At 42.9% G+C, this 14890-nt stretch overlaps 1 pseudogene; it reads left to right on the forward strand.

Moving 5' to 3' along the window:
- Positions 1 to 11614: 11614 nt before the first annotated feature.
- On the forward strand, positions 11615 to 14611 carry LOC121791913 (annotated as a pseudogene).
- Positions 14612 to 14890: the final 279 nt, after the last annotated feature.

The raw sequence follows: 14890 nt of genomic DNA on the forward strand, positions 1-14890 counted from the left end.
AATGAAAGAGATAATGAAATGGGAGGGAAATCAGGCGTCATTTTTGGGGTGGAATGGAATGGGAGAGAGGGAAAAGCAGCGCCAGTTTTGGGAGGTCAAAATTTGGCAGAAACTTAATAAAGGATTTAATGGTAAATTTAGTTTTTATTGAACCAGAATTATAAGTGACCGGTTTTTTTTCTAATTGAACCATTTTATGGTTGTACATAATATGGTTACCTAGCTTTTCCCTTAGAATATACTCAACTTCTGCTTCAATCCTTTGCACGAATAGATTCTCGAGTTCTCTTGTTCATCTCTGTTTTCAGTTTCCATCAACTTGGAGAGTAATGTCCAAGGAGAATCAGGTATACCTTCACTAATTGGCAACTGCACGAAGCTTGTTTCACGAAATTCGGCTCCAGCATCTGTAAACTCAGGATGCGCGTCCAAAACTGTATATTTTGCAGAAGTAGATTGGCTGATTACCTTGAACTTTAGCACTTCTGAACAGATGCACAGCAAAGAAAATGACAATCGATCTTGTAAATCAATCAAAAGTCCAAAGTATATACTGTAAACATTTTACATAGTTCGACAGTAAACAGTGAGGTGGAAAAGCTAGAGATAATAGTTTCATTTCATTGTTCAAACGATAACAAGTGTTTCAATAGATCAACATTGCAGAATATTTTCAAGCTATCCACTGTAATTCCAAAACTGAATTTGTAAAAACTAAATTATGGTGAAAATTCATAAAAATATACGAAGCAAGAGGAAAGAAAACGCGGCTAACCATTTTCTAGTGCTTTCTGAGCATTTTTCAGCACATTGATAGACTCAATTAGAAGATCCGGATATGAATCTGTTTCTTCTCTACGAACTTCGTTTCCATTTTCTCCATCGACAAAAGGACACTGCACAAACACAAAATTGGAGTTGAGACGGATCAGATTCTAAACAGGAACACGAATCGCAGAACGTGGAAGTTCCCACTTGAATTCAGTAGGATCAATTGTTTCAGGATTCAATTGAATTTGTAGGGAGAGGGACTGATACGAGGGTACTCGTATCGGTCCCGGCAGCGCGAGGTTGCCGGAGAAGGGTTAGGTTCGTTCGCGGGATCCTCCCGTCTAGCAGCCTAGGGTTCTCGGTCAATTAAGGTTTGACGAGACGAACTTGCGGAAAAATAAAGTACGAAAAGATAAAAGAACGATAAAAGATAAATTGATTTGATATTTCTCCAATGATTCAAATGAATAACAATGTCCACTATTTATAATAGTGGATACCATAACTTAATGAACAAAAAAATAATCCTAATAAATATGAAAAGATATGGTAAATCAATAACTAACTAAATAATATAGATATGGGGATAATCCTTAGAAATATGCTCGTATCAACTCTCCCACGGTTAAAATTCATCTTGCCCTCAAGGTGGAAACCAAGAAGCAACAACGAGCATCGCGTATCCCCTCCTGGATCAAATGCAAAAGATTGCTCTGTCCAATTATAATAGCCACTTGTCACTGTCTTAGCATGAATGCATATATTATGACGGATATCATCAGCAAGTACAACATCAGTGACCACGATACCGGGGCAGCACGACAGAGAGATCGCGGCTGGTGGGGCTGGGTGGTCGTCTAACACTTTCCCCTCTTCTGCAATCTTGAATTTCTCATATATCTCTACATCGTGCGTCTCCTTCTTCAGCCCGCGACTCACTCCCATAGATGAGATGACCATAGCGATGTCGAGAACTTTCAAGGAGACGTGCCCAACGCCATCTTTGTCCAACAAACGTTGTCCTCCCATAATTTGGTTATGGGGAAGCACTTGCAGAGCAGATCTCGGGAGTACCCTGTTGTCCCTCAACATCTCACGTGCCTCGTCTTGAGATCCTTCACTCTGTTCAATTTCATCGCTCACATCCACCCCGACAGCAGTGTTGATGGCAACATCGGTGATGCTGTTGGGAACATCGTGAATGTCTTTGGGAACATCTGCACTCAATACCATCGTGAAAGTGTTATCAATGTTCTCCTCAGTTATATTTTCATCATCAGTGTTCTCCTCAAACCAAGCGGTCATACGGGCGAGCAGGGCGGCTTGGTCCAATCTATACACACATAATTTCTCGTTGTAATCGTTTACGGCGGCTAGTTGAGCAGGGGAGAACGATCGAGCCATGAGGTCAGGATTATTGGGGTCAGAACCCTGGTATGTCGCTTCACCATAGGCGAGGTACGGGCCGTGAGGCGGTGACTGATCATAGGTCGAAGAACTCTGTTGCATGCGCCCCCATGGCGGGTCCCAGCAAGTGGGCTGTCGGGTCTGGTAGGGTTGATATTGTGCGTGGAGGTGCCTATCATGTGGATAGGATTGTTGCAGATCTAACGATCCAATCGGATGGTGTGGTGGCTGATATATGGGTTGCGATGGGTGGTGGTGTGGTGGCTGATATATGGGCTGCGATGGATGTTGGGCGAATTGCGGTTGACGGTAGTCGAATTGGTGATGGTAATAGGCAGCATAGGTGGATGACATGATGGAGGTAATTCGGAGGATGAGATCAGAATGAAAGCACCAGATGATACGAGTAAACTCGTATCGAGAGATAACTGTGAGATCGCGGAGAAGATGATGGTTCGTTCGCGGGATCCTCCCGTCGAGCACCAACTATCGTTCAACTAGAGTTTTGATAAAGTAAATTGCAGAGAAAAGTAAAAGACGATAAAAAGGATAAATTGTATTTCTTCAATGAATTATTCACAAGATAACAATAGCTCCTATTTATAATACTCCCTAATAACCTAACTTAGTGATCAAGAAATAAGAAAGATATGCTAAATCATAATATATATAAAATAATAGAGATATGAGAATATCTTGTAGATATACTCGTATCAACTCAATGAAAGCACCAGATGATACGAGGGTACTCGTATCGGTCCCGGCAGCGCGAGGTTGCCGTAGAAGGGTTAGGTTCGTTCGCGGGATCCTCCCGTCGAGCAGCCTAGGGTTCTCGGTCAATTAAGGTTTGACGAGATGAACTTGCGGAAAAATAAAGTACGAAAAGATAAAAGAACGATAAAAGATAAACTGATTTGATATTTCTCCAATGATTCAAATGAATAACAATGTCCACTATTTATATAGTGGATACCCTAACTCAACGAACAAGAAAATAATCCTAATAAATATGAAAAGATATGGTAAATCATAACTAACTAAATAATATAGATATGGGGATAATCCTTAGAAATATGCTCGTATCCAGGGACTGGAAATGAAATTTAAATATAAATCGAAATTAACTGATCAACCTTACCTGGGAACAAGGCTCCATTGGGGAGAATTCAAGGAATATTAATTGGGGGATATGAACCCTAGAAAAGGTATAGATGAAAAATTATTCCTTAAAATATTCATAATTTCATTTTGAATGATCACAGATGTATATGGCGGGTTTTTTTTTGCGCCAATTGGTATTCTTGCGGGTCCAATGTTATGGGCTCAAGAAAATGAAACTAAGGCCCATTTGAAAACACATAATACAGTTGAACCCAGAGTAACCAGAACTTCTAAAAATCTACTCCATCCAACTATTTTTTTTCTCCATTATTCTTACTTACTTTACTCTTTTCTCTACTTAACTATTTATTACTCCCTCCATCCTACAAGAATATGCACTTGAATTAGGAACGATTTAAAAAGATAAAAGAGATAGAAAAAAAAGTAATTAAAGTATGTAAGTGGAGAATGAGTTCCAACTCTATAGAGAGAAAATAGTTTCCAAAATTTAGAAAGTACATATCGTCGTGAGACGGAATAAAAAAGAAAGATTGTATATTCTTGTGCGTTAGAAATAGTATTATTTTATTAAAATTAGTGCAGAAAATAAAGCGTATCTAAGAAAGAATGGGGAGTACTATAGTAATCTCCAACCTCATAATAAGTCGTTTATAATTTTGAAATGAGAGCATACTAGTATTTATTTTAAATTATAGTTTGTACTTTGAAAATGCAGAAAATTAAATTTATACTAAAAACTACAAAATCAGATATATCAAATAGAAAAGGAAAATGAAGAGACTGTTCACTGTAGCAAATTCATGAGTTTAAAGAGTAATTACTTAAGTTTCATGCACAACAATTTAAATTGTGTTTTTCAACACTGTAGATAATCTGTTATAATTATAGTGAAATCTTAGGCCATTTTTTAAGTATAACGAAATGGAGATAAGTCATTCCTATCTTTATTTTATAACTTGTTTAAAATATTCTTTTAAAAGTCAACATTCTATTTTCATATGAACTGTAACTCTTTCGTATATATGAGAAATTGAGAATGGCCCTCTCATCCTTAGAGCATCTCCAATGGCGGACGTCCGCGACGGGCGACCGGGACGTCCGCCATTGTGGCGTCGAAGGTCGGATACGGACGTCCCGTGAGGACGGTCGCGTGTCCTCGGACGTGCGGGCGACGGGCGGGCGGACGTCCGCCACTGTGGACTGGGTCGGACGTCCTGGTAATTAATTTTTTTTAACTCTATATATACGGCTCGTTGAACTTCATTTCATTCGCACCACTTGTGTTAACAAGTTTTCTCTCTTCTTTACTACATATTTCATTTCTACTTAATGGAGAACGATAGGAACTCCCCTGCCACGAGCGAGTCGCAGACTCCGGCGTTTCCCATCGACCTGGAGGGAAACGTAGCGGAAATGCGACAAACACTTTCCGACAATGTCGGGATGGGTGGAATGGGTAGGATGATGTCCCATTATATGTACAATTGGATGGGTGGGATGGGTGGTATGATGCCCAGGGCTGCGGGGATGGGGGGGCAGACCCCAAATATGATGATGCCGGGGATGATGGCGGGGGATGGGGATGGGGAGCATGACCCAAATATGATGATGTCGGGGCCAGGGATGGCGAGATGGGGGGCATGACCCTAAATATGTTGGGGATGGGTGAGATGATGGCGGGGATGATGCCGGGGGGAGGGGGTGGTGCAGGGGCCCACAAGCGGACGATGTCTATCGGCCAGTTATCGATATGACTGATACCCCCTCCACTTATGTTCCGGAGACTCAGTTCACCAGCTTGGAAACTTCTCTTTAGAGGAGTTGGGGCTATCTCCAGTCAGGGAGACTCCAGGCAGGGGGGAAGGACGTGGCAAGGGCAAGGGAAAGCCCGGGGCTCTTCCTCGCGAACGGTGGCAGAAGGAGGAGGATGAGGATGAGACGGGAAGAGGACGGTATGGAGCCCGTGGGAAAATGTCGCGATTGCGAAGGCTTGGGTTTCAGTAGTCGAGGATCCCTATGTCGGTGCCAACCAACATATTGACAGATTGTGGTATCGCATCGCTGAAGCCTACCACACACACAAACCGGCTGGGGCGAAGCGTCGCGTTCCCGAACAGTGCCGGAAACAGTGGGAGCGGTTGAGGCCTAAGCTTAGTCGATTTGCGGGCCTCTACCAAAACAATCTCCGCCAGGCAAGCAGCGGTATGTCCGAGGAGGATGTCCGGAACCGTGCCTTTGCTCAGTACCCCGACAGAGCCTTGAAGTTCAAACAATTCGATCAGTGGGAGGCCTTTCTCGTGGTGAAGGATTCCCCAAAGTTTTGTGGGGGAGTCGAATCGGGCTGGGCGAAGCGGACGAAGATCAACGCTTCTGGTGAATACAGCAGCAGTGCTGGTTCGCACGAGCTCCCAGAAGCCGACGAAGTGTCCCCGCTACCTCAATCAGACTCTCGCCGTCGTCGTCGCCCGGTTGGGCAAAAGGCTGCGCAGCGGAGGGCTAGGGGAAGCAGCAGCGGGTCGTTCGAGGTCCAATCAGAGGCCCCTGCCCCCCCAGAAGATATCGACCGACTCGCCCGCGTGCAGTTAACGACTAGCTTGGTCCGGACCATGCATAGGTGGCATAGCACGATAGATCCTGTGTACAAAAGGATGTTGAAGGATGTCATCGATGGATGTCGGCGCGATTTGGGCATGCCACCCATTGGAGATGATGGCGCCGAGATTAGCGGCGGGGACGGCGGGGGCGGCACGGGCGACGGCGAGGGCGGCACGGGCGACGGCGAGGGCGGCACGGGCGACGGCGAGGGCGGCACGGGCGAAGGCAAGGGCGGCACGGGCGACGGCGGGAGCGGCACGGGCGACGGCGAGGGCGGCACGGACGAAGAGGAGTGAGCCGAGTCAAAAATTTTATTATGTAATTTTTTCTTTTTATTATGTAATTTTTTTCTTTTTTTATGTAATTTTTTTTAATGAAGCATTTGCAATTTTTCTCGTATTTCGTGTCAAAATTATAATTCCGTTACGTATATTTGTGAATTTGTGATTTTTTTATTGCGGGAAGTCCTAGTGGGAAGGGCGATGGGAATGGCGGATTGTGAAGGGGATGTCCTAGTGACGTGGCAGTAGGATGGGAAGTCCTAGTGACGTGGCAGGAGGTGTTTTTGGGATGTCCTAGTGGATGTTCGAGTGGGACATCCGACCACTGGAGATGCTCTTATTCCTTTTTATCTTATAGTTTGATAATATTAACTTATGGAAAAGTCTTATAATCATCATATATAAATATATATTTTTAATGAATAATTATTTTCTAAGGAGAAAGATATTTTAGTATATTTTTTTATTTTAAAGAAGTATATTTACCTCTCCATTAAAAAGGAGAAATATATTTGAGTACATTTTTTCATTTTAAAGAAGTATCTTTACCTGATGGAAATGTAAAATCTTATAACTATTCTATTTACTTTTTTCATGAAAAATTATTGTCTAAAGAGGAAGGTATTTGAGAAAGTATTATACCTTTATATTTAAAAATGTGTATTGTACTATTTTTTTTTTAATTTGAAAATAATTTACCTTTTCCCTTCATAATTTGTTACTTTTTGGAAGGGGTGTATTTCCTTTCTGAGAAGGTAAATAGATGATACTCCCTCCGTCCTATAAAAATATTGGCACTTTTCATTTTCGTCCTTCGCACAAAAATATATACATTCTATTTTTGAAAAGTTATCCCAATTTATTACCCATATACATCAACTTATTTACAACTTTTTCAACTTATTTACAACTGTCCCCCTCTTCCTACTTTATCAATTTTTTCTTAATTTTCATGTCATATCAATTGTCCATATTTTTATGGGCCGAGAGTATATCTTTTTGTATACCTTATTCTCTTGGAGATGCTCTAATATTATCAATTCTAGAAATTTGAAATGTTCAAACAGTAAAATTAGATATATTCAAAGAGTTAATTGCAAATTTAGTATATGGTGAAAATATGTCTCCTTAAATAAATTGCACCAAAAGTCTGATATATATGTGGTGGATGCTCTTATATTTGAGATATATGGTGGATGCTCTTATAGGGGTGTGTTAGAGTGACACCCCTCTTAAAGTGACAACATGACAACAAGTAACATGCAATCTGCAATACATATGTAAGCAATATGTCATACATAGGCAAGTAATTTAGCATATGTTTCTAAGCAATATGAGATACAAAATCAGAACACTATGGTGACACCATAGTTAAAATGACAATCTAGGCAAGCAATCTGCTATATGAAATAAAAGATAATCAAACAATCTACGATACATAGGCAAGCAAGTCTGCCACGTGGCAGACTAAGGTTCAATATGTTCATAAATCTAACAGTTGTCCTTGGTGGTACAATGTCTTCTTAAATGGTGAGATGGTGTTGTCATTTCTTATATCTATATTGAATTGTTTTAGGTCATTCTTATTCCAATTCCATTACATTCATTTACAATCGTTTCCCCTTAAAAATCCCCATTTCATTTTCCATATGGATAATCATTCATTTGATCTGTTATGAGAAAAACCGTTCCATTCTTATTCCTTCTAATTTAATATTTCGATCAAATTATATTATATGAAATGAGCTAGATTGGTCCGTTAGTATCATAGGTTAATAATACTCATAAACATTAACCAATAATATGAGTTGGGTGGAACTTACCGTTTTCAAATTAAAAATTGATCATTAGTAATTATCTATGGATTTTGAATTCAGCTAAATAATTGAACTAATCCACTTAGCCGGAAAATAATGAGTCTACACGTTTAAATTAGCAAATAATAGAGCATCAACCATTATTTGCTTCGGAAAACTGTTGAAAATCTCAATTAATTTTGCGTCCAGCTAATAATGGCTTGCACAAAAATTGAACAGTATTCTCTTTGCTAAGGAAATAGTACATTATAAGCTAGGACTAGTTCTTTATAGTAAGCTCGACAGAGTGCATAAATATTAACCTATATATTTATTTAATGTATGATGATTTGATTACCTAGATAGGTTATTTATGCAGTGCCCTATTAATAAATTATTATTATATTCCCCATATAATGTAAAAGAATGAATCTAAAAATAATATTTGGAGACATTTAATAATATACAGCTGTGCAGGTTCATTGAAAGAAGAATTTTTAGGGGGGGCAGATCATATGACACATGATTGCATTTACTTATTATAAAATGGAAGTGATTTAAAGGAGGTGAAATAATGTTGCCAAATTAAGAAATTGGAAAGAGATTATTAAAAAAGAGGTGCAAGGTCTTGGAGGCACATGCAGCCAGGTTGCCCGGAGAGGAACTGCGCTGTGCTATGCCCCATAAATATATTAAACTAATTAATCACTTATCAACAATATAGATTTTCAAAATCATACACTAATGCAACAAACTATTTGAAAATGATTGTGTACACGAGAACAATCATGTATGTAATCGAGGGGGGTTTCTTCTGAAAAAATTCAATTATGAATTTATTAAGTATTGTGAAAACAAAATGGCCACCAATTACTGGGAGTGGTAGGAATGTTGGACCGGTCTTGGTCCAATTTCCACAGCAATATTGTCACAATTGTGTCGGATGACCACACACACACAAAACAAACTCACAATTTTTGGAGGGAAAGAAAAAAAAAAGAAATATACCACTTCATTTTTCACATAGTATAACAATATTATCTCTCTTTATCTATATATAGAGTCCATTTAATTTAATTTAATTTAATTTAATTTAATTTAATTTAATTTAATTTAATTTAATTTAATTTAATTTAATTTAATTTAATTTAATTTAATTTAAAGCAGATAATCATGTCTGACCAATCTTTGGCTTCTGTGATTAAAACAGATAAAATTAGCTCTTGTTTTTAATTAGTGGAATTTAGTGAGTATTAGCAACAACACTAAAAACAAAAAGTGGAATACTAAGCCCAAGAGAAAATCTATTAAAATAGGAGCCCCTTGGAATATTCAATTCTGCTATATTTACACACTCTGCAGCTCCTTTTAAAGCATTTATTTATTGCCTTATTTTATGTTCAAATCCACAGATCCAACCCACACTCTAGAGCATCATCAGCAAGGACCGGACGGATGGCGTGCGTGCTGCTGGTACGGCCCTACTCGATGCATCGAGCACGTCCGTGCCGCTGAGCAGGCTGTGTGACGCGTTTCTATTGGCCAACGGATTATTCATTGGAAATTCATTTTTTTTAAATCGAAAATAATACCAAAAATTTAAAAATATATATTTTCAGATTCCCAAAAATATGACCATTTTATTATCATTTTTCTGAAATTTTTTGATTTTTTTTATAATTTTTTATTCCCAAAAGCATCTATAAATACACGCATTCATCATCCATTTTTTCACATCAAATCATCTCTCATTCATATTTTTTCATACAACTCATCTACATCTTCCTCTCTTACTCAAACCCTCTCAAATGGATTTTACCGATATCATGGCAGAAGCGGAGCGCGAAGAACAAGAATACTATGAACAATATCGTGCCGCCTATGAAGCCTATGTCGCCGCCACTACCCCCCGCCCCTCCTCCTCGACCAACTAGATCAATTCGCCGCTACAATCCCTCGTGACCGGGAGGGGGCCAACGAAAGGCTCGTTGCCAACTATTTTTCCGACCAGCCGCGGTTTCTAGGAGATTACTTTCGGCGCCGTTTTTGCATGTCAAAACGGTTGTTTATGCGTATTGTCAACACATTGTCCGCCCGTGTTGAATACTTTCAATCAAGTAGAGATGCAACTGGTCGGCAAAGTCTATCGGCGTTGCAGAAGTGTATTTGTGCCATCCGACAACTTGCTACTGGGCAAACAACTGACCTCTTCGACGAGTATTTGCATGTCGGTGAGTCAACTGGAATCCTATGCCTTAAAATTTTTTGCGACGACGTTCATTCTGCTTTCGGTGAGGAATTCCTTCCGGCACCCACCACTGATGATTGTCAACGGTTGCTTCGTCTTCACGAAACAGTCCATGGTTTTCCCAATATGCATGGCAACATTGACTACATGCATTGGAAGTGGAAGAATTGTCCGACTGCTTGGAGGGGGCAACACTTAAGCGGCCACAAAGGCGGCAGCCCAACACTTATCCTTGAAGCGGTCGCTGACTACTGCCTATGGATTTGACATGCATATTCGGTATTGCCGGATCCAACAACGACTTGAACGTGCTCTATTCTTCACCACTTTTCAATGATGTTTTGAATGGTGTAGCACCGACGATCGACTTCACCGTCAACGGAAATGCATACCACATGGGTTACTATCTCGCCGATGGTATCTACCCAAGGTGGCCGACGACGTTCAGCAATTCATAAGACCCGAGACGGGTTCTTTTTGCGCAGCGTCAAGAGTCTGCTCGGAAAGACGTCGAAAGAGCTTTTGGGGTTCTTCCAGGCCGATTCAACATTGTGAAGGCCCCGTCTCGGCTGTGGTACGTTAAGAATATCGCCGACATCATGTACACGTGCATTATCTTGCACAACATGATTATAGCTGACGAAGGACCGATGGCGGCTAGCTTTTACGACGAGGATGAAGCCGGAAGCTCAACCGCGAGGTCTCCCCCACGCCGAGGGTATTCATACGACGGTGGACGAGAAGATCGAAACAAGAAACACAATGCGCGATACCCGAACCCACACTGAGCTATAAGAAGACTTAATCAAACACATTTGGGCGAAATTCGGTCACAAGTAGTGAGTTTTTTTATTTTATGAATTTAATTATGTAATTTTTAATTTTTAAGATTTTAATTATTTAATTTTTAATTTTTTTGTAATTTGTAATAGTATTTCAGGTATTTTTAATGCATTTTAATATTGTAAAAATGTTTTTATTTAAATTGAATAATAGAATAGTGGGACCATTGAACATGTCCTTGCGGAAGAGCATGAATTTGGGTATTGTGCTCTTGTCTAAGAGCAGGGAGTAAAAAAGTAATAAAATAGGGTTCGGGTCCACATCCGTGCTCTTTGGAAAGAGCACGGATGGGGATGCTCTTATATTCTCCCAAAGAGCACGGATGGGGATGCTCTTATATTCTCCCATATGTACAGCTTGTTCACAGAGTGAGAGAAATAGAAAGATAGGTTTCTTTCCTCAAGCGCTCTCTCCCTTTCCTTGATCTTTTAATTCATCCAATCATACAAGAAAATCTCTAGAACAATTTCTCTCTGATCTTGAACAGTGAGAAAGTCTGCCAATTCTGAAGAAGATGATGATTCCTGAATTCACATGTTGAATTAAAAAAGTCTCATTTACTGTTGCATTCATCCTCTCCTCCTGTCACAATCATCCCATTATTCAATTCAAACTGAAAAAAATGGTATGGTTACTACTTCCCCTGCTTCCTCTGCTCTCCCCCTTCTAAAAAAAGAAAAAACAAAAAGATTTTGTTTTCCACCCAAAAACACTGTGGGCCCCTCCGCATTCATTATGGATGCTGCCGCGCAAATCTCCACCGTCGATCTCACCATCAAGATCGCCTCATCTCCGTACAGCTCGGCGCCGGTGTCCCCTCTCTCGTCGGCATTCGTCTCCGCGCTGCAGTCGCCTTACATCTCCCCGAGAGCCGCCGTCTCCGACGATGCCGCCACCACCGCCACCCTCTCCTACAGCGGCTCCCAGTCCGACGACCTCCCCAGCACCTCCTACACCCCGCCGCCGGAGAAGCTGAAGCTCGTTTCATCCCTGCCGGAATCCGCGCCGCCGCGGATTTCCTTCTCCTTCCCAATCCCTCGCATTTCGTTCGCCTCTCCGGCGGGGGCCAATTCGAAGCTCCGGAGCTGTGACGTGTACATTGGCTTCCACGGCCAGAGCCCGAGCCTGCTGAGGTTCTGCAGGTGGCTGAAGTCGGAGCTGGAGCTGCAGGGGATTGCTGCGTTCACGGCGGATAGAGCTGCATATTCCGATAATCAGAGCCACGAGATTGCCGACAGAGTGATCTGCTCTGTCACATTCGGCGTGATCCTCGTGACCGATTACACTCTCCTCAATCACCTCAGCTTGGAGGAGATCAGATTCTTCGCGCAGAAGAAGAATCTGATCCCTCTCTTCTTCGACACTGGCGCTGAGGAGACCGCGAGCCTCTTCAGCGCCCACGCAGATGGAAACAAGGAGTGTAAGGAGGCGCTGGATGGGCTGATGAGGTGCAATGAGTTCAGGCTCGAGACGAGTGAGGGGAGCTGGAGGAGCTGCGTTTCGAGGGCGGTTGCGATTTTGAGAGGGAAGCTTGGGAGGAAGAGCGTTGTGGAGAGGGAAATTGATGTGTGTGAGGAGCTTCCTTTTCAGAGGAATAAGTTCTTTGTTGGGAGGGAAAGGGAGGTTTTGGAGATTGAGAGTGCCTTCTTTGGTTGCTTGGAACAAGAATGTGGAAGCAGAGTTAGTAACAAGTTACTTAGTATGGATGTTGGGAGGTGTCAGGAGCCGAATTTGGAGGCGTGGGTGGAGGTCGAACCGACGGTGAAGAGAGCCACCAAGCATAGGAAGTCGAAGGGGGGCAGCGTTGTGTGCATAACCGGGCCTCCGGGAGTTGGGAAGACAGAGGTGGCTTTGGAGTTTGCTTATCGCTACTCGCAGAGGTATAAAATGGTGCTTTGGTTTGGAGGGGAGGCACGGTGTTTCAGGCAGAACATACTCAACGTATCGGTGAACATGGGGCTGGATGTGAGTGCGGATGAGGAGAAGGAGAGGGGGAGGATCCGGAGCTTCGAGGAGCAAGAGATGGAGGCTTTCAAGAGGGTGAAGAGGGAGCTGTTTAGAGACTTGCCTTATTTGCTGATCATTGATAATCTTGAAACAGAGAGGGAGTGGTGGGAGGGGAAGGATCTCCATGACTTGATCCCGAGGAACACGGGTGGGACCCACGTCATCATCACCACGCGGCTGCCTCGGGTGATGAGCTTCGACACGGTGCTGCTGAAGACGCTGCCCCTTCCCGATGCGATGGCCTTGGTGAGAGGGAGGCGGAGGAGGGAGTTCTTGGCTGGAGAGGTTGAGTTTCTTGACAAGTTTGCTGAGAGGCTTGGGAGGTCGAGTTTCGGGCTGTGGGTCGTGGGGTGTCTGGTTTCCGAGCTTGGGATCCTTCCGTCGAATCTGTTTGAGGCGATGAACGAGGTCGAGCATGAAGAGGTGAATGGGGGCTCTGGATTGAGCAGTGAGGAGCAGCAGTTTTGTAGAACTAGCCCTTTTTGATGAAGGTCTTGTCATTCTGTGCTACTGTTTTGCAGCAGTCGAAGGGGGATCGGAACGTCCTTGCTTCGAGGATGCTTCAGGTCGGGGCATGGTTCGCCCCATCGCCTGTCCCGGTGAATCTGTTAACTGCAGCTGCCAACAACACAGAGTGTAAAACGAACACGTTGAGGAAATGGACACGGTGTCTCAAGCTCGCCTTGTGCTGCTGCTCGGGTTGTGTGTCAAGCCAGACGTGGAAGGGGGAGGAAGAGTCCGCCCTTCTATTAGTCCGGCTCGGGTTGGCGTGGAAGGTGAACCGCCAGCCTGGCTGCTGGATTCAGTTCCACGCCATCACACGGACGTTTGCTAGATGGAAATACGGCCTAGGTGCAGCTAAGGCCACGGTCCAAGGAGTGAGGAAGCTCGGGAATCCATTGGCTACATCAGACCACCTCTGGGCGTCAGCCTTCCTCGTCTTTGGGTTCAAATCCGAGCCCCCTTTAGTGCAGCTCAAGGCGATCGACATGGTCCTGTTCATCAAGAGGACGGCTCTCCCTCTAGCGATAGGGGCTTTCTCGACCTTCTCAAGGTGCAACTCGGCCCTAGAGCTCCTCAAGGTGTGTACGAACATGCTGGAGGAGGTGGAGAAGTCGTTCGTGTCGCAGATCCAAGACTGGTGCCACGGCTCGCTGTGCTGGAAGAAGGCACTGCAGTCGAATCAGAGGGTGGACGAGTACATGTGGCAGGAGGTGACGCTTCTTAAGGCCACGCTGCTGGAGATGAGGGCGAGGCTGCTGCTGAGAGGCGGCCAGTTTGACAGCGGGGAGGAGCTGTGCCGGACGTGCATTAGTATCAGGACGGTGATGCTCGGACACAACCACGCGCAGACGCTGGCGGCGCAAGAGACGTTGGCCAAGTTAGTGAGGATGAGGAGCAAGATATGAACCACTGTTTTGGTAGTTAGCTCAGTTTTGCTCACAATGTAATGTTTCTTGCTTCTGTTTCTTAGGTTTGTATGTTAGGTCAAAATTTTACAGATTTTTTGGATCACACTTTTTGTTGTTCATCACTTTTTGTTCACAATGTATTGTTTGGAATTGAACATCTAAGTTTATAGGTTAACTGAAACATAATGAAATGAAATAAAGGACAAGGTGTTTTATAAGAGCATCCACAATGAGACTGGACTTCACATAGCCCTCAAATAGCCTTTACACTGCCACATCATCAGCACTACAATTCTGCTGTCACATCAGCTTGCCACATCAACTGGACATCAAATAGCCCTCACATAGCTTTCCCACTACCTATCCACATCACTAATAACAATTATATAATTTAATTTACAATCGTAT

Source organism: Salvia splendens, unplaced genomic scaffold, assembly GCF_004379255.2.
Source record: "Salvia splendens isolate huo1 unplaced genomic scaffold, SspV2 ctg964, whole genome shotgun sequence".
NCBI lineage: Eukaryota > Viridiplantae > Streptophyta > Magnoliopsida > Lamiales > Lamiaceae > Salvia > Salvia splendens.